This window comes from Ranitomeya imitator, chromosome 3 (assembly GCF_032444005.1).
Source record: "Ranitomeya imitator isolate aRanImi1 chromosome 3, aRanImi1.pri, whole genome shotgun sequence".
NCBI classification, from domain to species: domain Eukaryota; kingdom Metazoa; phylum Chordata; class Amphibia; order Anura; family Dendrobatidae; genus Ranitomeya; species Ranitomeya imitator.
Genome location: NC_091284.1, coordinates 419,804,158 through 419,827,156, shown reverse-complemented (window position 1 = coordinate 419,827,156; position 22,999 = coordinate 419,804,158). Strand labels below are relative to the sequence as shown.

Below are 22,999 nucleotides of genomic sequence, written 5' to 3'. Positions count from 1 at the left end.
AATGCCCTTGCTGATGGAAGGAGGTTTGCACTCAAAATCTCACGATACATGGCCCCATTCATTCTTTCATGTACCCGGATCAGTCGTCCTGGCCCCTTTGCAGAGAAACAGCCCCAAAGCATGATGTTTCCACCACCATGCATACAGTAGGTATGGTGTTTGATGGATGCAACTCAGTATTCTTTTTCCTCCAAACACGACAAGTTGTGTTTCTACCAAACAGTTCCAGTTTGGTTTCATCAGACCATAGGACATTCTCCCAAAACTCCTCTGGATCATCCAAATGCTCTCTAGCAAACTTCAGACGGGCCCGGACATGTACTGGCTTAAGCAGTGGGACACGTCTGGCACTGCAGGATCTGAGTCCATGGTGGCGTAGTGTGTTACTTATGGTAGGCCTTGTTACATTGGTCCCGGCTCTCTGCAGTTCATTCACTAGGTCCCCCCGCGTGGTTCTGGGATTTTTGCTCACCGTTCTTGTGATCATTCTGACCCCACGGGGTGGGATTTTGCGTGGAGCCCCAGATCGAGGGAGATTATCAGTGGTCTTGTATGTCTTCCATTTTCTAATTATTGCTCCCACTGTTGATTTCTTCACTCCAAGCTGGTTGGCTATTGCAGATTCAGTCTTCCCAGCCTGGTGCAGGGCTACAATTTTGTTTCTGGTGTCCTTTGACAGCTCTTTGGTCTTCACCATAGTGGAGTTTGGAGTCAGACTGTTTGAGGGTGTGCACAGGTGTCTTTTTATACTGATAACAAGATTAAACAGGTGCCATTACTACAGGTAATGAGTGGAGGAACGAGGAGACTCTTAAAGAAGAAGTTACAGGTCTGTGAGAGCCAGAAATCTTGATTGTTTGTTTCTGACCAAATACTTATTTTCCACCATAATATGCAAATAAATTGTTAAAAAAACAGACAATGTGATTTTCTGGATTTTTTTTTCTCAGTTTGTCTCCCATAGTTGAGGTCTACCTATGATGTAAATTACAGACGCCTCTCATCTTTTTAAGTGGTGGAACTTGCCCTATTGCTGACTAACTAAATACTTTTTTGCCCCACTGTATCACTTACAGTAAACAAACTAACTGACAGACTGATACAGAGGGGCGAGGACCCTTACATTCGCCAGGATTATGGGGAAGGAGACAGTAGGTTGAGGGTTGCAGGAGCTCCGGTGTTGGTGAGGCGGTAGCTTTGGTAGTGATGAGGCGGCAGCGGGGTCAGTGCAGGCTGTAGGCTTTCCTGAAGAGATGGGTTTTCAGGTTCCGTCTGAAGGATCCGAACGTGGTTGATAGTCGGACGTGTTGGGGCAAAGAATTCCAGAGGATGGGGGATATTCTGGAGAAGTCTTGGAGGCGGTTGGATGAGGAGCGAATAAGTGTAAAGGAGAGAAGGAGGTCTTGGGAGGACCGGAGATCACGTGAGGGAAGATATCGGGAGATTAGTTCAGAGATATATGGAGGAGACAGGTTATGGATGGCTTTGTAGGTCAGTATTAATAATTTGAACTGGATACGCTGAAGGAATGGGAGCCAGTGAAGAGATTTGCAGAGGGGGGAAGCAGAGGAGTAGCAAGGAGAGAGATGAATTAGTCGGGCAGCCGAGTTAAGAATGGACTGAAAAGGTGCAAGAGTGTTAGCAGGGAGGCCGCAGAAAAGGATGTCGCAGTAGTCAAGGCGGGAGATGATGAGGGCGTGCACAAGCACTTTAGTAGATTGACGGTTGAGGAAAGGATGGATTCTGGAGATATTTTTGAGCTGGAGGCGACAGGAGGTGGAAAGAGCTTGGATGTGCGGTTTGAAGGACAGGGCAGAGTCGAAGGTTACTCCGAGGGAGCGGACTTCCGGTACGGGGGAAAGCATGAGGTCATTGATTGCGATAGATAGGTCAGGTAAGGAAGATCTATGGGATGGAGGAAAGATGATGAGTTCAGATTTGTCCACATTGAGTTTGAGGAAGCGAGAGGAGAAGAAAGAGGATATGGCTGATAGGCACTCTGGGATTCGGAACAGCAAAGCGGTGACGTCTTGGCCAGAGAGGTAGATCTGAGTGTCATCAGCAAAGAGGTGGTACTGGAATCCATGGGACTTTATGAGTTGTCCCAAGCCAAGTGTATAGATGGAGAAGAGTAGGGGTCCTAGAACAGAGCGTTGGGGGACTCCAACAGAGAGAGGATGGGATGAGGAGGTAGTGTGGGAGTGGGAGACGCTGAATGTGCGGTTGGAAAGGTACGAGGAGATCCAGGATAGGGTGTGGTCTTTGATGCCAAAGGAGGAGAGGATCTGTAGTAAGAGGCAGTGGTTAACAGTGTCGAAAGCAGAGGACAGGTCTAGAAGGAGAAGTACAGAGTATTGTCCATTAGCTTTCGCAGTAAGTAGGTCGTTAGTGATTTTGGTCAGGGCGGTCTCAGTTGAGTGGGGGCGGAAACCAGATTGTAGATTGTCAAAGAGCAAGTTAGATGAGAGGTGGGAGGAAAGTTCAGAGTGGATGTGCTGCTCCAGGAGTTTGGAAGCGAATGGGAGCAGTGATATTGGGCGATAGCTGGCATAGAAGTTGGATCGAGGGTTGGCTTTTTAAAGATAGGAGTGATTGTGGCATGTTTGAAAGCAGAAGGGAAGGTGCTAGAAGATAGTGATAGGTTGAAGAGGTGGGTTAGGGATGGGATAAGTGTGATGGTGAGGTTGGGGAGGAGGTGGGATGGGGTCGAGCGCACAGGTGGAGAGGTGCGATTTGGAGAGGAGACAATTAAGCACCCCTTCAGTGATGTTGGATAGGGAGGTTATGGGGTTTGGGCATTGGTCTGGTATACAAAGGGGTTGTGGTGGTTGAACAATGAAGACTTACTTGTCTGGTCGATCTTATTTTTAAAGTGTGTGGCAAAGTCCTGAGCAGAGATGAGGGAGGTTGGAGGGGGCAGTGGGGGGCGGAGGAGGGAGTTAAAGGTTTTGAATAACTGTTTGGGGTTGTAGGATAGGGAAGATACGAGGGTTGTGAAGTAGACCTGTTTAGCAGAGGTGAGAGCAGATTTAAAAGCGAGTGTTGCCTGTTTGAATGCAGTGAAGTCGTCTTGAAGGTGTGTTTTCTTCCAACTCCGCTCCGCAACCCTGGACACTTGCCAGAGCTTTTTAGTGGTGTTATTGTGCCAAGGTTGTCTATTGATACGCCGCACTCTGCCATGGACGAGAGAGGCAACTATGTCAATAGCTGATGCGAGAGTGGCATTGTAGAAAGCAGTGGCACTGTCTGTGTCGTGGAGTGAGGATATGGATGCTAGTGGTAGTATAGAGTTAGAGAGCGTGTGGGTGTCTAGGTGTGCAAGGTTTCTGCGGGGGTGCGCATTTTGCTGGACATGGATGACGGGGGGGAGGACTTGGGATGAGAAGGTGAGCAAATGGTGGTCGGATAGAGGGAGAGAGGAGGTGGTGAAGTTAGATAGAGAGCAGAGACGGGTGAATACCAGGTCTAATGTATGTCCGTCTATGTGGGTGGCTGCGGAGGACCACTGAGTAAGTCCAAAGGATGAGGTAAGGGACAGAAGTTTGGAGGCTGTTGACTGAAGAGTATCAATGGGGAAGTCACCCATGATGATGGTGGGAATGTCAGGAGAGAGAAAGTGAAGAAGCCAGGTGGAGAATTGGTCAATAAAGGCAGTGGCCGGCCCTGGAGGTCGGTATATGATGGCCACTTGGAGGTTGGAGGGAGAGTAGATGCGGACAGAATAGACTTCAAAAGAGGGGAGGATAAGGGAGGGTAGAGGGGGGATTGGGTTAAAGGTGCAGTTAGGAGAAAGGAGAAGACTCACTCCTCCACCATGTTTGTTGCTGGGTCGAGGTTGTGGGTGAAGTGGAGGTCACGGTAACAGCGCAGAAGGGGAGGCGGTGTCAGAGGGTGTTAGCCATGTTTCTGTGAGGCCAAGGAAGGCAAGATTACGAGAGAGAAAAAGGTTGTGAATCACGTAAAGCTTATTGCAGATTGAGCGGGCATTCCAGAGTGCTCCAGAGAGAGGGAGCAGGGAGGTGGGCGTCAGGGGTATGGGTTTTATGTTGGAAAGATTGCGGTAGTTCATATTAGATAGGGAGCGATAGGAAGGGGTAGTAGTGGGAGGTACGAGCTGTGGAGGTCCCGGGTTGGTAGATATGTCTAAAGCAGTGAGGAGAAGCAGAATAAAGGAGAGCAGGTGGGAGAAAGAGTGGCCGACTTGTTTTATGGTTTTTTTAGGACAGATTTGAGGTTGAGGAGCAGGTCAGCAGAGGATGACAGGTGGGGAGGTAAGAGGGAAGGGGAGATGTTTATTAGGTTAGTGAGTGCTGGGTTTGTGATAGTGAAGGAGAGAGAGGAATAGTGGAGCAAACACTGTAAGGGCATAGGTAAACATAGTGAACGAGTAAGATGGGTGAATAGAAAAGCTAGATCGAAGTAATAAGAAATGCTAACTCAGCAGACATACCCAAAAGAGACGGCGACATAGTGTGGAGTCCTGACTCCTGCCGTGACTAACTGCCGTTGAAATAACTGCGGCATCTTTATGCTTAGCTGCGCAATGCTTTGCTGCAGAAATGCGCGTGCCTGACCCCACACGCGTGCACCCCTTAAGAAGCTACTAAATTTATAGGGCAGAGTAAAGGATCAGGTGAGAGGGAATGTGGGTCCTTATTTGGGATAAATTAGTAATTGGCCAACACCCCAGGGGAGGTTACATGATCAAAGGCACTGAGCCTGCCTGGAAACATATGCTCTAACACCTTCAACACGATAATATCTCCTGTGACCCCAGCATGGATGTACAGCAGTAAGTAATACAATGCAACAAATGTATTTAACCAACATTCAGCAGGTACATTAAAGGGAAGGTTGCAGGATGGTAGGCGGCAGATAACAGCGAGATAACAGATATAGATATATATATATATACACATATACACACACATATATATATATATACATATACATATATATATATATACACACACACACACATATATATACATATATATATACACACACGTGTGTGTGTGTGTGTGTGTGTGTGTGTGTGTGTATATATATATATATATATGTACACACATACATATATATATACACACACACACATATATACATACATACATGTATATATATATATATCTCCAACACTGGTCCAGGACATCACAGACGAGAGAAAATCCAGGTTGTCAACAGGAAAATAGGGATTTTTGTGTACTCAACGTAAAATCCTTTTCTCCGAGCCATTCATTGGGGGACACAGACCGTGGTGTATGCTGCTGCCACTAGGAGGCTGACACTTAAGTGATACAAAGAAAGTTAGCTCCTCCTCTGCAGTATACACCTTCCTGCTGGCTCTCAGCTAACCAGTTCAGGGCAAAAGCAGGAGATCAATAATATATGAGCGTATAGCATGTCACATTATATATGAGAGTATAGCATGTCAAATTATAAAACAAGCACAAGCTAATAACAGGATGGGAGCTGTGTCCCCCAATGAATGGCTTGGAGAAAAGGATTTTACGGTGAGTACACAAAAATCCCTATTTCTCTTTCACCTCATTGGGGGACACAGACCATGGGACATCCCAAAGCAGTCCCTGAGTGGCAACATCAGATCAGGCTTTGTGAAACTGCTACTTACAAGTGCGCCACCGCGACCTGCAGAATCCGCCTGCCGAGACTCACATCTCTGGAAGTCTGAATTATAGTGCTTCAAGAATGTATGTGAACTGGACGGACCTGCAAGCTTGCAGGCATACTTTGCCGACGCCTTTTACCTAGAACCCAAGAAACCTCGATAGACAGGGAGATAGGCTGACATCTAACACGGAAGGACTCCTGGATGGTGTAACGAATCCACCAGGCTATCATGGCCGATGAAATGGCTAAACCCTTCCTGTAACCATCAGGAAGCCGTCCTCTTACCGTGAGGTAGCCCAATTAAAGCGTCCAAACTTCGGAAGGATACCGTCCTCGAGACTTACCTACTCAGAGCACTTACCATGTGCAGAATATGGAGAACCCATTCCGTTTTGTGGACTGGTGCTGAAAGAGAGGGAAGAACAATGCCCTCATAACAGTGGGAATACAATACCACCTTGGTAACAAGGGACGGGGATGGCCTAAGGGCAACCTTGCCTTGATGGTAATAAGGGAAAAAAAGAACAGAGCGGCTAGCTCCAAAGACTCCTCAGAATGAGGAGATCGCAGAGAAAAAAGGGCGACCTTCCCTGATAGTAAAGTCTGTCCAGATCAAAAGGAGTCTACTGTAAGACTCCCAGGACCATTAAGGTCCCAAAGATCTAAAGGTATGCAATAGGGAAGAACCACATGTGAAGACTCTCTGCGAGGAAGTCCATATTTGCAGTTTTGTTGCAATAAGACGGAAAAATACTAGTTCTGCAAACGAGAAAAAACCTGACATGGTCAGTGCGGATCTCCCAGGATCACTGGGGTCCTTCCTGCTTCCGAAAAGATCTCGGAAGTAGTGAAAGAGGGGTTATGGAAACTGGTACCATGGAAGAACCAGAGCATGCACTGCGATGGCTTTTGGATCTTGAGGCCGAACCATGAACTTAGAGTACATTGGCGTTCAGTCTGGATGCCATCCGACCTACATCTGGAGTGCTACAGAGAAGACAGATCTGATGGAAGACTTCCGGGTGAAGTTCCCACTCACATGAGGCGGGACCCTGACTGCGTCTGCCGCCCAGAGTTCTACTCCTGAGATGTATAGTGCTGAGATCACCAAATGATTGATCGTGGCCCAACAGAGAATGTGAGGTACCTCGGCCATGACGCCTGACCGTGGGTACCTGCTAGATGACTGACGTATGGCACAGACATGGGATTGTCCGATTGAATCGGATGGGGTGACCCGTCAGAAGGCAGTGGACCTGCTGTAGAACTAGCCGTACCGTTCGGATCCCCAGAACAATGATCAGAAGAAGACTCTAGTAAGTCACTAATAACCATTGAACCGGGAGAAAGGATCTCCCCTGGATGAGGAGGGACATTAGAGACTACCCTCTGAAAGCCTGTTTGACCTGCGGAAAATGAGAGGAGCGAAGGAAACTGCTTCCATTGTCGTCACCAATTTTCCTCAGAACCCTCCTAGCAAATTGAATGGAATGAGGGGATGAGTGAACAAGTGCGCGAGCTCCCTGTTGAAGGACCACGGCCTTGTCTCAATGAGGAAAAACTTGTCTAAGATTAGCTGCCAGCCCAGGAGAGAGAGGGTATCACAAGAGATATAGACGAATCAATGCAGGGCTGGAAGAGTGGCTCGAAAGTCGACCAGATAGGGCAGGACGACCTACAGTGCCGCTAGGGTGAAAGAGGAACATGACAGCTGCCATAACCCTTGTGAACACTCTGGGTGCGGTAGCAAGGACAAGGTCGTGATTTCAAAATTTTTGAAGTGGGGAAAACTTAGGAATGTGAAGGTAAGCATCCCGAATGTCGGTGGATGCCAGAAACTCCACCTTTTTCCGTTGAAGTAATGGCTGAGCGGAGGAACTCCACCTGAAGAAGGGGGACCTTGTCAAGCTTAGTAGAAGTTTGAGGTTTAGGGTTTGTCTTACTTTTCGGTCCCCTTTTTTAGATCTAGACCGTCCTGGACAACTGATCCACTGCTGGTTGGGTCTATAGGAAACATTCGATCCTTTGTTCCTGCGTGGGGAAAGCTCCCAACTTCTCACCGAATAACCGATCACTCTAGTAAGGGAGTGATGTCAGAGGCCTTTTGAACGCAGAGTACGCTTCCATTCTCTGAGCGATAAAGTCCTTCTGAGTGTAATGGCATTTGCTGCTGACAGAGCCACGCAAGTAGACGCATCCGTTAGACGTGAAGCAGCTAGTCTCCTCGCTCAAGAAATTTGATTGACCAGCTGTACAGTCTTCGGGAAAAGGTTACTGTTGGAAATCAAAATAGTTTAGGTCTCTGACCAGGAGACCATTGCTCTAGCAACACATGTGGCGGCTAAGGAAGATTAGAGCACTGAACCGGAGGCCGCAAGACGGAATGAACCATATTTGCCATCTGACAGTCTGTTACATTTTTAATTGATGACCCATCGGGCAGGGATACTGGTAGGTATACCACAGAAGATTCTACCCGGTTAATATGCCAAGTGGCAGAATGCGCGGCTGCATGCAGAAGGTCAGGAAAAGCCGTCTCTTACTATCGCCGCTCTCTTTTGACGGTGCGGAGTTAAAATGATGAACCCTCGATCCACCATCCTCTTAACAGGGAAGTTTAGAGAGATCGTCCGCCTTCTTGCATCATCTGCTAAATAGTGGAGATGCAAAGAGGGATGTTCGTATGCCAAAAAGGGTGCCTCTGTACATCCACAGAGTTAAGGTCCCCAGGTGGACAGGGCTGGTTTTCCGGCGTTACGCCTGGCTGTAGAAGAGGATACAAGGAGGCGACACTCCATGTGCTCGTCTACTGATGGTGTGGGCCCGTCGCCCTTAAGAATCAGACCAGGCATGGCATCTCACGTCTTAGGTGGGTATACGTGGAGGGAACACCCCACGTGTTTGCATATTGGCTGAAAAAGGATACCACGCTTGCAGAGGTTTCTGTCCAGTGGATCGCTTATCTGGACGCTCCCTGTCCGGGTGAATGGTAAATGCTCTGCGAGGGAGTTTAGTTTCCTCATGAGGGACACTGCGTGATCTAGAGTAGAACCGAACTCCTCGTCAATCTACAGAGATTAGTTGATGATATAAATAGGCAAATCCATCCTTTTCTGAAGTTCTGGTGAGTCCAGAACCAAGGCAATATCCGATCCATATTCAGAGACTTGTTCTCAGCAAATCATTGGTGAGGGATCTGGAAATGAAACTTCCGTTTTCGAGGCGCATGTACATTTCTAGACGCCTGTATGTTTCTAGAAAACTTGCAGCCCCTGCTAGCCGACTGCTCGCATGAAGGAGAGGGACCATCTATATTGGTCCTGCGAACACTCCGAGCCACAGAGGGTTCACGGAGGAAATCAATCTCTTGGTCAGAGAATCCATGGGTTGCGGCAGTGATGAAGCCCACTCATGGAACTAGGTACTCTGGGATAAGCTGGGGTCGGCGGCGGAGGGCTCCTGAGCTTATTTAGGGTGACCGGCTTCGGACTGGTCATGTGCCTTTAAGGCAAGGGAATATTGGTCATGAGCCTTTAAGACTGGGGATACTGGTTCTATGCCTTTAAGACCAGGTAATACTGGTTATGTCCCCCTTAAGACCAGGGAATACTGGTCACGCGCCTTTAAGATCAGGAAATAATGGTCATGTGCCTTTTTTTTTTAATCAGATATTTTTTATTAAACCATAAAGATTGTACATAGAAAATAAAAAGGAATGCCTTGCTATCAGCAATATACAAATGTATAATACTTTTTTAGGAAACTTATTTAATCCCAAACCAAACTCCCACCCCCCTTCCCCCCACCCTCTAGAGACCTGTCAAGAGCCGCCCCACCCTACTACATCATACATAAAAGTACAAGAAAAGGAAGATGACTTGTCAATAATACTCCCAAGGGGGCAAAAGGCCCAAAAAACAGAAACAAAGTCATTTAAATCACATTGATTCAAGCCACGGATTCCACAACCTGTCAAAGAGGTCCATCTTGTTTCTCTTAGAGTAGATACTCCTCTCCAAAGTAATAATATGATCCACTTGCTTCATATAGTCTCTTCTTGTTGGTGGCTCTTCCCTAATCCAGAACTTGGCGATCAACTTTCGCGCAATAAATAACAGTCTAGCAATAACCATTTTGTACAACTTATCAGTTATAATCTCCTCCACGTAGCCCAAAACACATACCAAAGGATCCCGCGGCACAGTGCAACTGTATGCCAGTCCCACTTTATTCAGCACCACCACCCAGAAGGAGGACAACCTGGGGCACTGCCACAACATATGAAGGATACCCGCCTCAGACTGCGAGCATCTAGGGCACTCTGAATTAGGTCTCAATCCGGCTTTGAATAACATGTCCGGGGTTCTATAAGCCCTATGAATAACAAATAATTGTGACAGCCTCCCAGGCTCGCTCATTGATATCCTGGGCACATAATCTAGTATTGATTCCCAGTGGTCATTATCAATCGCCCCCAGGTCAGCCTCCCATTTCGCCCTGGCTCTAATAGGGTGCTCCTCCAAAAAAGAGAATAGAAGGAATTCATATATTCCCGAGATCACCCCCTTCGTGCCTCCCCCTACAAGGATAAAATCCAGCATAAGATCCACCTGGATCTCCACAGGCCCTCTCCTACACTGTGCCCGGTACGCGTGAGAAAGGCGGCGATACTGATACATCTCAGAGTCTGGGAGTAAAAATTCCTCCTGCAATGCCTCAAAGTTCCTAATTCTGCCCTGATGTAAAATCTGGCCCATCCGAGAGATGCCTGCCTCCTTTCAAATATGAAATCCCTCCATCTGTCTTAACTCTTGTAGGAAACAGTTATTCCAAATGGGTGAGAATCTGGTAAGTACCCCCACTCCCCTAATTCCTTTAACTTTGTCCCAAACCTTGTGAATAAGCCTAATAGTACAAAATTTAGAACCTTTCTCACGGAAATGCCCCCCTCCAGGCCCTCACTCAATACCTTCGTCCCAATCAATGATCTCAGGCTACAAGGTGCCCGCGCCCCACCCGACACATCACCCCATCCCTTGAAATGCTGACACTGTGAAGCCAAAAAATACAACCACGGATTAGGCAGTGCCACCCCTCCCTCCGTCTTTGGCCTTTGTAGAGTTTCCTGTTTAAATCTGGGGCTCTTTCCACCCCAAATCAGCTCGCCAAACAAGGATCTAATCCTCCGAAATCTATTCTGCGAAATCCATATAGGGGAGTTGTGCAGCACATAAAGAAGCTGCGGCATCACAATCATCTTTAAAAGGTTTATCCTGCCGATTACCGATAAATGTAACTTTTTCCACGCCTGAACTTTAGTACGTGTTTTACGCAGAAGTGGTGCCAAATTCAGCTCCTCAAAACTAGTCAAAGGGAGAGCGATCTGGATCCCCAGGTATTTAAATTTATCAACTAACCTCAACCTTGTGAAAGAGTCCCCCCCTCCACCAACGCCATAATCCCCATCTATCAACATCATATTAGATTTGTCCCAATTGATCCTTAGGCCCGAATAGCTCCCGAATTCCTCAATAACGGCTTTTGCCCTAACCAGCATCCCTTCAGAATCTTCCAAGAACAGCAGAATATCATCAGCGTATAACGCTACTTTTTCTTCTGCATCCCCGTACATAAAACCCCTCACCTCCCGGGACCCTCTGATCTTCGCAGCAAGGGGTTCCACCGCCAAGGCAAAGAGCAGCGGGGACAAAGGGCAGCCCTGTCTAGAACCCCTAGACAAAGAAAAGGTCTCGGAGAGAGCGTCATTCACTCTAATTTTGGCCACTGGAGAAGAGTACAACAGCCGCACCCAGGAAATAAATTTAGGTCCAAACCCCATTCGTTCCAGCACTGACCACAGATAGCTCCACTCCACGCAGGTCCTGTGCCTTTAAGACCAGGAATACGGGTCATGTGCCTTTAAGACCAGGGAATACGGGTCACGTGCCTTTAAGACTAGGGAATACTGTTCGTGTACTTTTAAGACCAGGCAGGAGATACTGGTCATGTGCCTTTAAGCACAGGGGGAAGATGCAGGGGAAGAAAGCAATACTTCCTTACGCGATTGCAGAGTCGTTGTGCCCCTTTAATGCAAAACCATAGTCCCTGTGTGTGTGCCTGCTGGGTTGACCAAGATGGCCACCGGGAGTTGCAGAGGTGGCATAGTCTCGCAGAAAGCGATAGGCGCCAATTCGGGAGGGCGGAGCCACAGACGCGATGTGGGCGAAGCCTCGTGACTTCCATGAATAGGCCCAAGTCGGGGCCTAAATTTCTGCAGCCGGCGAGGGCAATACCAGGGGTAGAATAGAGGGGAGTTGCAGAGAGAAGCGATCGCTCCCGTGCCAGGGAAGAATCACCAGAAAAGGTGGGCGGAGCCACCTTAGCGCGCCATAGTGCGGGCACGGCTTCTGGGATGAGGCCTACACATCGGCCGAAGCCAGGTGGCTAAATTTTTGCAGCTGGCCGGAGCGTTACCTCAGGGAGGTGGGCCACAGGGAAGCCATGGCTGAGGCTGCCTGTCAGCATGTGAATATCCCACTGCAGGGGCCCATCGCTAACTCAACATCAGTGCGCGTCCCGGCATGGAGCCGCCGCGGATGACTGGGTTTCAGCGCCAAGGGAAGAGCGCGCACTACTGTTCTGCTGCAGGTCAGGTATTGCAGCGTGGACAGTGCACGGATAGAGGGGTAAACCCAGTATCGGACTGGGGTGGCTAGGGCCCACCAGTGGAACTGACTCCAGGGGCCCACTCTAAATTTCAATATGCAGGCTAGGTTCACCTTTGTGTTGTAGTATGTGTTAGGAGGCTCAGTAGTAAGTTTCATCATATTCACTAGTACAGGTACAACATGCTGCAAATTTTTTTCTGCTAAAAAAATGGACACTAACGGAAACAACAAAGACCTGATTACCGTATTTAATTGGTTCTTTCCATCGCCATTTTTGTCTATTTTTGATAGATCCATTTCTTTAAGGCTATGGTCACACTATGGGTATGTGCACACGTTGCAGATTTGCCTCTGGAATTTTCTGTGCGGATTCTGCATCTCTTGGCAGAAAACGCTGGTCAAAATCTGCTCGTTTTTCTTGCAGATTTTATGTGTTTTTAGCCCTGCACTTTTCTATAATGGAATGGGTACAGAAACGCACAAAGAATTGACATGGTCCTTTTTTTAATCCACTGTGGATTCCGTGCGGATTTTTCCGCACCATTAGCAGAGCACTTTTATTTTCCCATTGATTTACATTGTATTGTAAATCACTTGTGGTTCTGCAGCGTTTCTGCATGGAAAAAATGTTGCGGATCAGCAGGAAATTCGCAAGGTGTGCACACAGCCTATCAGTATTTTACATCAGTTTCTGCAGCAAAACCTGAGTGCTTGGCAGGTTCCACTGCATTTTCGGTGCGTTTTTTTCATGCCTTTTTTCTATTCAATTCAATGTGTGAAAAACACTAAAAAAAACGCTGAAAAAAGTGACATGCTCTACATCCAAAAAACCATGCAAAGCACAAAATACTGTTAAAAAATAAACCAATGTATGTGCATGAGATCTCTGAAATTTCATAGGCTTTGCTGGTACTGTAAAACGCAGCTGAAAATTAGTATAAAAAAACGCATTAAAACACAGCAAAAACGCCCAGTGTGAACTTAGGCTGGGGTCACACTTCTGAGTGCAATGCAAGAGACTCGCACGAGTCTCTCGCCTCAATTCCTGGCACTGTATTTCTATGCAGCCGCACACTCCGGTCCCGAATGCCGGCGGCAGTGTCGGGTATTGAGGTGAGAGACTCGTGCGAGTCTCTCACATTGCACTCGCAAATATGACCCCGACCTTTTACTTTCCCTTTGATTGTTCCTCTCCTGATTTTGGCTTACAAATACTGAGGTAGAATACTGACCAAATACTGATTGCATGATCATAGCCTTAGCTAAACCTTTAGCAACCGCCGATACTCATTAAGCTAAGTGTACTTATTTCCTCATCGCCGTTTTAAAATGGCAATCAGGGATAAGGCTGTAGCGCCCCCAGAGTCAGAAAATCTCCAGGGTCTCGGCTACCAGGGGTACCCGAGACCCCGGAGAACATGATCGGGGCTGGATTTTCTCCTGTCTGATTATGTGATGGCTGTTATCACCCCCCAAGATCTGCCAGCCGGTACCCGGCAACAATAGGACATTTTTTCTATTCTTTCCTTTTGATCACTGTTATAGAGCACCCAATGCACACTGGAGAGATGGCTTTTTTTTACTGTTATATTTCTGTGATAAATGACATTACAAATATATTCATTGTTCATTCTGCATATAAAAATGCCAGGTATCTTTAGTACATGTGTTTTGTTGCGGTGCTTTTTAATGTCTGACTATAAACTAAAAATGTCACATGTATACATAGTCACTTATTGACATAAATGCATCGCAGACATACATACTGTACATCTCTAGATAGTGTACATATTATGATTTGTGTACACACCTTATGCACACACAGAAATAACAGGATTTCGGGCAGCAAGTGCCATGAAGAAGATGGGGACACTCTTGTCACCATCACAGCTGAGCAGTGGGGGGAAGGTAAAGCAATATCAACAACTACTAGAAGGCAGAGGGGGTAGAAAGAGTGCAGCTGTGAGGGGCAAACAGAAAAAAAAACAGCTTTTGTTGGTGTGGACGCCAGGAGAGAGTCAGGATAGGATAGACATAAACAGGAAGCTCCAGTACTCACTTCACGTCAGCACTCACTGTGTTCCTCTGGGGCCTCCCCTCCCCCTCCTGACCGTGCCGACGACAAAGCTCAGAGCTTGGCTTGGAGAAGAGCAGGAGCCGCAGACACCTCTTCACTTCCATTAGCACTTTCATCACTGCTAGCTTCAGCGGCTGCACAGCTCTCCTGGCCGCATCTTACAGCAGCCTGACCCAGTCCATGCTGGTGGATGGGGCTTACTGCTGTCAGGCTCCAGGAGCAGCGTCTGAGTGCAGGTCAGGTAAATGGCTGTGCTGAGCCTCCCTCATCCCATCCAAGCCAGAGACTCCGGGGAGGGAAGAGACCCAGCCCCAACCGCACACTGCTCTCTAATGCTGCAGTCTGAGGCAATGATCCCCACCATTATACCAGGTATATGCAGGAGCACGGCTTTTCTCTCCTCTTCTCATGGGCGGGGAGAGGCGGAGCTTAACCCCTTCATGACCCAGCCTATTTTGACCTTAAAGACCTTGCCGTTTTTTGCAATTCTGACCAGTGTCCCTTCATGAGGTAATAACTCAGGAACGCTTCAATGGATCCTAGCGGTTCTGAGATTGTTTTTTCGTGACATATTGGGCTTCATGTTAGTGGTAAATTTAGGTCAATAAATTCTGTGTTTATTTGTGATAAAAACGGAAATTTGGCGAAAATTTTGAAAATTTCGCAATTTTCACATTTTGAATTTTTATTCTGTTAAACCAGAGAGTTATGTGACACAAAATAGTTAATAAATAACATTTCCCACACGTCTACTTTACATCAGCACAATTTTGGAAACAAAATTTTTTTTTGCTAGGAAGTTATAAGGGTTAAAATTTGACCAGCGATTTCTCATTTTTACAACGAAATTTACAAAACCATTTTTTTTAGGGACCACCTCACATTTGAAGTCAGTTTGAGGGGTCTATATGGCTGAAAATACCCAAAAGTGACACCATTCTAAAAACTGCACCCCTCAAGGTGCACAAAACCACATTCAAGAAGTTTATTAACCCTTCAGGTGCTTCACAGCAGCAGAAGCAACATGGAAGGAAAAAATGAACATTTAACTTTTTAGTCACAAAAATGATTTTTCAGCAACAATTTTTTTATTTTCCCAATGGTAAAAGGAGAAACTGAACCACGTACGTTGTTGTCCAATTTGTCCTGAGTACGCTGATACCTCATATGTGGGGGTAAACCACTGTTTGGGCGCACGGCAGGGCTTGGAAGGGAAGGAGCGCCATTTGACTTTTTGAATGAAAAATTGGCTGCACTCTTTAGCGGACACCATGTCACATTTGGAGAGCCCCCGTGTGCCTAAAAATTGGAGCTCCCCCACAAGTGACCCCATTTTGGAAACTAGACGCCCCAAGGAACTTATCTAGATGCATAGTGAGCCCTTTAAACCCCCAGGTGCTTCACAAATTGATCCGTAAAAATGAAAAAGTACTTTTTTTTCACAAAAAAATTCTTTTAGCCTCAATTTTTTCATTTTCACATGGACAACAGGATAAAATGGATCCTAAAATTTGTTTGGCAATTTCTCCGAGTACACCGATACTTCACATGTGGGGGTAAACCACTGTTTGGGCACATGGTAAGGCTCGGAAGGGAAGGAGCGCCATTTGACTTTTTGAATGAAAAATTATCTCCATCGATAGCGGACACCATGTCGCGTTTGGAGAGACCCTGTGTGCTTAAACATTGGAGCTCCCCCACAAGTGACCCCATTTTGGAAACTGGACCCCCCAAGGAACTTATCTAGATGCCTAGTGAGCACTTTAAACCCTCAGGTGCTTCACAAATTGATCCGTAAAAATGAAAAAGTACTTTTTTTTCACAAAAAATTTATTTTCGCCTCAATTTTTTCATTTTCACATGGGCAATAGGATAAAATGGATCCTAAAATTTGTTGAGCAATTTCTCCCGAGTACGCCGATACCTCATATGTGGGGGTAAACCACTGTTTGGGCACACGGCAGGGCTCGGAAGGGAAGGCGCGCCTTTTAACTTTTTGAATGGAAAATTAGCTCCAATTGTTAGCGGACACCATGTCGCATTTGGAGAGCCCCTGTGTGCCTATGCAATGGAGCTCCCCCACAAGTGACCCCATTTTGGAAACTAGACCCCCCAAGGAACTTATCTAGATGCATACTGAGCACTTTAAACCCCCAGGTGCTTCACAGAAGTTTATAATGCAGAGCCATGAAAATAAAAAATAATTTTTCTTTTCTCAAAAATGATTTTTTAGCCTGGAATTTCCTATTTTGCCAATGGTAATAGGAGAAATTGGACCACAAATGTTGTTGTCCAGTTTGTCCTGAGTATGCAGATACCCCATATGTGGGGGTAAACCACTGTTTGGGCGCACGGCAGGGCTCAGAAGGGAAGGCACGCCATTTGGCTTTTTAAATGGAAAATTATCTCCAATCATTAGCGGACACCATGTCGCGTTTGGAGAGCCCCTGTGTGCCTAAACATTGGAGATCCCCCACAAATTACCCCATTTTGGAAACTAGACCCCCAAAGGAACTAATCTAGATGTGTAGTGAGCACTTTGAACCCTCAAGTGCTTCACAGAAGTTTATAACGCAGAGCCATGAAAATAAAAAAAAAAAATTATTTTCTCAAAAATGAATTTTAGCCCGCAATTTTTTATTTTCCCAAGGGTAACAGGAGAAATTTGACCCCAAAAGTTGTTGTCCAGTTTCTCCTGAGTACGCTGATACCCCATATGTGGGGGTAAACCACTGTTTAGGCACATGCTGGGGCTCGGAAGTGAAGTAGTGACGTTTTGAAATGCAGACTTTGATGGAATGCTCTGCGGGCGTCACGTTGCGTTTGCAGAGCCCCTGATGTGGCTAAACAGTAGAAACCCCCCACAAGTGACCCCATTTTGGAAACTAGACCCCGAAAGGAACTTATCTAGATGTGAGGTGAGCACTTTGAACCCCCAAGTGCTTCACAGAAGTTCATAACACAGAGCAGTGAAAATAATAAATACGTTTTCTTTCCTCAAAAATAATTTTTTAGCCCAGAATTTTTTATTTTCCCAAGGGTTACAGGAGAAATTGGACCACAAAAGTTGTTGTCCAGTTTCTCCTGAGTACGCTGATACCCCATGTGTGGGGGTAAACCACTGTTTGGGCACACGTGGGGGCTCAGAAGGGAAGTAGTGACTTTTGAAATGCAGACTTTGATGGAATGGTCTGCGGGCGTCACATTGCGTTTGCAGAGCCCCTGGTGTGCCTAAACAGTAGAAACCCCCCACAAGTGACCCCATTTTGGAAACTAGACCCCCAAAGGAACTTATCTAGATGTGTGGTGAGCACTTTCAACCCCCAAGTGCTTTACAGAAGTTTATAACGCAGAGCCGTGAAAATAATAAATACGTTTTCTTTCCTCAAAAATAATTTTTTAGCCCAGAATTTTTTATTTTCCCAAGGGTTACAGGAGAAATTGGACCACAAAAGTTGTTGTCCAGTTTCTCCTGAGTACGCTGATACCCCATGTGTGGGGGTAAACCACTGTTTGGGCACACGTGGGGGCTCAGAAGGGAAGTAGTGACTTTTGAAATGCAGACTTTGATGGAATGGTCTGCGGGCGTCACATTGCGTTTGCAGAGCCCCTGGTGTGCCTAAACAGTAGAAACCCCCCACAAGTGACCCCATTTTGGAAACTAGACCCCCAAAGGAACTTATCTAGATGTGTGGTGAGCACTTTCAACCCCCAAGTGCTTTACAGAAGTTTATAACGCAGAGCCGTGAAAATAATAAATACGTTTTCTTTCCTCAAAAATAATTTTTTAGCCCAGAATTTTTTATTTTCCCAAGGGTTACAGGAGAAATTGGACCACAAAAGTTGTTGTCCAGTTTCTCCTGAGTACGCTGATGCCCCATGTGTGGGGGTAAACCACTGTTTGGGCACACGTGGGGGCTCAGAAGGGAAGTAGTGACTTTTGAAATGCAGACTTTGATGGAATGATCTGCGGGCGTCACGTTGCGTTTGCAGAGCCCCTGGTGTGCCTAAACAGTAGAAACCCCCCACAAGTGACCCCATTTTGGAAACTAGACCCCCCAAGGAACTTATCTAGATATGTGGTGAGCACTTTGAACCCCCAAGTGCTTCACAGACGTTTACAACGCAGAGCCGTGAAAATAAAAAATCATTTTTCTTTCCTCAAAAATGATGTTTTAGCAAGCAATTTTTTATTTTCTCAAGGGTAACAGAAGAAATTGGACCCCAGTAATTGTTGCGCAGTTTGTCCTGAGTATGCTGGTACCCCATATGTGGGGGTAAACCACTGTTTGGGCACACGTCGGGGTTCGGAAGTGAGGGAGCACCATTTGAATTTTTGAATACAAGATTGGCTGGAATCAATGGTGGCGCCATGTTGCGTTTGGAGACCCCCTGAAGTGCCTAAACAGTGGAAACCCCTCAATTCTACCTCCAACACACCCCTAACCCTTATCCCAACTGTAGCCGTAACCCTAATCACAACCCTAACCCCAACACACCCCTAACCACAACCCTAACCCCAACACACCCCTAACCCTAACCACAACCCTAATTCCAACCCAACTCTAAGGCTATGTGCCAACGTTGCGGATTCGTATGAGATTTTTCAGCATCATTTTTGAAAAATCCGCGGGTAAAAGGCACTGCGTTTTACCTGTGGATTTACCGTGGATTTCCAGTGTTTTTTGTGCGGATTTCACCTGTGGATTCCTATTGAGGAACAGGTGTAAAACGCTGCGGAATCCGCACAAAGAATTGGCATGCTGCGGAAAATACAACGCAGCGTTCCCGCGCGGTATTTTCCGCACCATGGGCACAGCGGATTTGGTTTTTCATATGTTTACATGGTACTGTAAACCCGATGGAACACTGCTGCGGATCCGCAGCGGCCAATCCGCACCGTGTGCACATAGCCTAATTCTAAAGGTATGTGCACACGCTGCGGAAAACGCTGCGGATCCGCAGCAGTTTCCCATGAGTGTACAGTTCAATGTGAACCTATGGGAACCAAAAATCGCTGTACACATGCTGCGGAAAAACTGCACGGAAACGCAGCGGTTTACATTCCGCAGCATGTCACTTCTTTCTGCGGATTCCGCAGCGGTTTTAGAACTGCTCCAATAGAAAATCGCAGTTGTAAAACCGCAGTGAAATGCGCAGAAAAACCGCGGTAAATCCACGATAAATCGGCAGCGGTTTAGCACTGTGGATTTTTCAAATCCGCTGCGGAAAAATCCGCATAGGACCAGAATACGTGTGCACATACCGAAACCCTAACCCTAGCCCTAACCCTACCCCTAACCCTAACCCTAGCCCTAACCCTACCCCTACCCCTAGCCCTAACCCTACCCCTACTCCTAACCCTACCCCTAACCCTACCCCTAACCCTACCCCTAACCCTAGTTCTTACCCCAACCTTAGTGAAAAAAAAAAAATTCTTTATTTTTTTTATTGTCCCTATCTATGGGGGTGACAAAGGGGGGGGTCATTTACTATTTTTTTTATTTTGATCACTGAGATAGGATATATCTCAGTGATCAAAATTCACTCTGGAACGAATCTGCCGGCCGGCAGATTCGGCGGGCGCACTGCACATGCGCCCGCCATTTTGGAAGATGGCGGCGCCCAGGAAAGAAGACGGACGGACCTCGGGCGGCCAGGTAAGTATAAGGGGGGGGAGATCAGGGCACGGGGGGGGCGTCGGAGCACGGGGGGGTGGATCGGATCATGGGGGGGGGTGGATCGGAACACGGGAGGGAGGATTGGAGCACGGGGAAGGATTGGAGCACGGGGTGAGGGATCGCTGTGCGGGGGGGGTGGATCGGAGCACGGGGGGGGGGGGTCGCTGTGTGCGGGGGGGGGATCGGAGTGCGGGGGGGTTTGATTGCAGCACAGGGGGTGTGATTGGTGCACGGGGAAGCGGACAGGAGGACGGGGGAGCGGAGCACAGGACGGAGGGGAGCGGACCACAGATCGGGGGGCTGGGGGGGCGATCGGAGGGGTGGGGTGGGTGCACATAAGTGTTTCCAGCCATGGCCGATGATATTGCAGCATCGGCCATGGCTGGATTGTAATATTTCACCAGTTTTTTAGGTGAAATATTACAAATCGCTCTGATTGGCAGTTTCACTTTCAACAGCCAATCAGAGCGATCGTAGCCACGAGGGGGTGAAGCCACCCCCCCTGGGCTAAACTACCACTCCCCCTGTCCCTGCAGATCGGGTGAAATGGGAGTTAACCCTTTCACCCGGCCTGCAGGGACGCGATCTTTCCATGACGCATATGCTGCGTCATGGGTCGGAATGGCACCGACTTTCATGACGCAGCGTATGCGTCAAAGGTCGGGAAGGGGTTAAATCGGGCATGCAGCGATGCTCAGGAGAGAGACTGTCGGAAGCTGGGGCCCACCGGGGGATCCACCGATTCCCCGGTGGGCCAGTCCGAGCCTGGGTAAACCTCAATCCACCATCCCTTTGTTAGGGAGGTGGAGAGGAACCGTCCGCCTCCTTGTACCATCCTATTTAACAGTGGTTAGACACTGGGGGCTGCTCGGACGCCATAGAGAGGGGCCTCTGTACATCCACGGAGTTCAGCCCATGGGTGGACAGGGCCAGTTGTCCGGCATTAGGCCTGGCTGAAGAAGAGGGTACGTGGAGGCGACACTCCATGTGCTCGTCCGTTGCAGGGTGCGGGGAGATTGGTGCCCTTGAAGGGACCAGTCGACCCTAAGAATCAGCTCAGGCGTGGCACATCGCAGGAGAGGATACGGAGAGGCAACAATCTCCGTGCTCACCTGTTGATGGTTCGGGGAGATCAGAGCCTTGAAAGGATCAGTCGCCCCTTCGTTGTAGAAAGTAAAATCAAAAATGTAAAAGGTAAAAATAAAATAATAAAGAGTTTTGGGTCTGAATAGCAGACCCGTCCGCGTGCCTCCTACGGACACTAAGCAAGAACTGGATAGCTGTGAGTCAGCAGGAGGGTGTATACTGCAGGGGAGGAGATCACTTTCTTTGTATCACTTAGTGTCAGCCTCCTAGTGGCAGCAGCATACACCCACGGTCTGTGTCCTTCCAATGAGGCGAAGGAGAAAATAACCACATGCGGTAATCATGTCATTCAACCTCTGAACTGAACTACCCTGCATGTATGTTCACTCCATTCAATGTTTGTTAATCATGTCATTCAACTCCTTTGCTAGAATTCATCAGTTACATGGTTCTCAGTACTTATTGTTGTATATCCGGGGAAGAGGAGGTGCTATAATGTAGAGATGCAATCAGGACTGCGTCTTTGATCATCTTTTCCACACCAGGATGTGTTGAGCAGCTGTTGCTAATTTATAACTAACCAGCTCCCACAATCCTGTCCCTGTACTGGGGGCCTATAAATTTAGAAACATTCTAAGGGATGCACGCATGTGTGGGGTCGCATGCATTCAGCAAAACATCGCATTAGCTAAGCATCAAGCAAAAGGCAGTTACTCCATGGCAGTTAGTCAGGGCAGGAGTCAGGTAACCCACACTCTGCACTCCCTTTTATCCATGTGTTTTATTGCTATCCTCCTATGTTCCCATGCCATCCAAATTCACTGCACCATCCCCTCTCCATGACGACTCATACATATCAGCCAATCTATTACTTCCCTCTCCCATTTACAGTTCCCATGCACAAATACACTGCACAAAAAAAACTTCGTACAATTCAAAAAACTCCTATTCCTATTGATTTCAGGGGACATCTCTCCCAACAACGGCCCACCATCCCCCAACCCCTACCCTACCTCATATCAAAACCATACTAACTTTATTAATATTACTTGCACTCCCTCATATCCCTCTTTCAGTTGAGCCCTCTGGAATCCACGGTCTGTATGTAACAAGATTCCTTTCCTGCACAACTACTTTCTGAACAACTCTCTGAATCTGTTGGCCCTCACTGAAACCTGGATCCAGGACTCTGACACTGTCTCCCCTGCTGCCATTTCCCATGGTGGCTTACAATTCTCCCATTCCCCAAGACCCACAAACAGACTTGGTGGTGGAGTCGGCATACCCCTGTCCCCACAATGCACTTTCCAGGTCATCCCCCAGTTCCATCACTCATTTCCTTCTTTTGAGGTTCACACTATCAGGCTCTTTCGCCCCCTCTCCCTCAGAGTAGCATCTGCCCCCAGGCTTACCTGCCCACTTCATGGACCATTTCTCAGCCTGGTTGCTGCATTTTATGTCCTCAGAACTCCCAACCCTTATCCCAGGAGACTTCAACATCCCCATTAACAGCCCCACTTCCACATCTGCGTCCCAGCTTCTATTACTAACCACTTCTCTCGGCCTCTCTACAGCTCTCAACCTCTGAGACACACAAGGACGGTAAAACCCTTGACCTGGTCTTTGTCCGGCGCTGTACAATCTCCTATCTAAATAACTCACTGCTTACCCTCTCTGACCACAACATTCTCTCCTTCACACTCACAAATCCTCGCCCACCCCAGTACACTCCTACCTACCATACATTCAGAAATCTACAAGCCATTAACCCTCATACACTTTCAGACTCCCTACACTCATCACTGTCCCCAATCTCCTCTTTTTCCCTTCCTGATCTGCCTGTATATGTCTACAATGAC

General features: G+C 47.4%; 1 protein-coding gene across 1 annotated transcript in view; it reads right to left on the bottom strand.

Moving 5' to 3' along the window:
• INTS2 (integrator complex subunit 2) overlaps positions 1-22,999 on the bottom strand; it is a 146,811-nt gene that overhangs the window by 58,545 nt on the left and 65,267 nt on the right. The window lies entirely within an intron of this gene.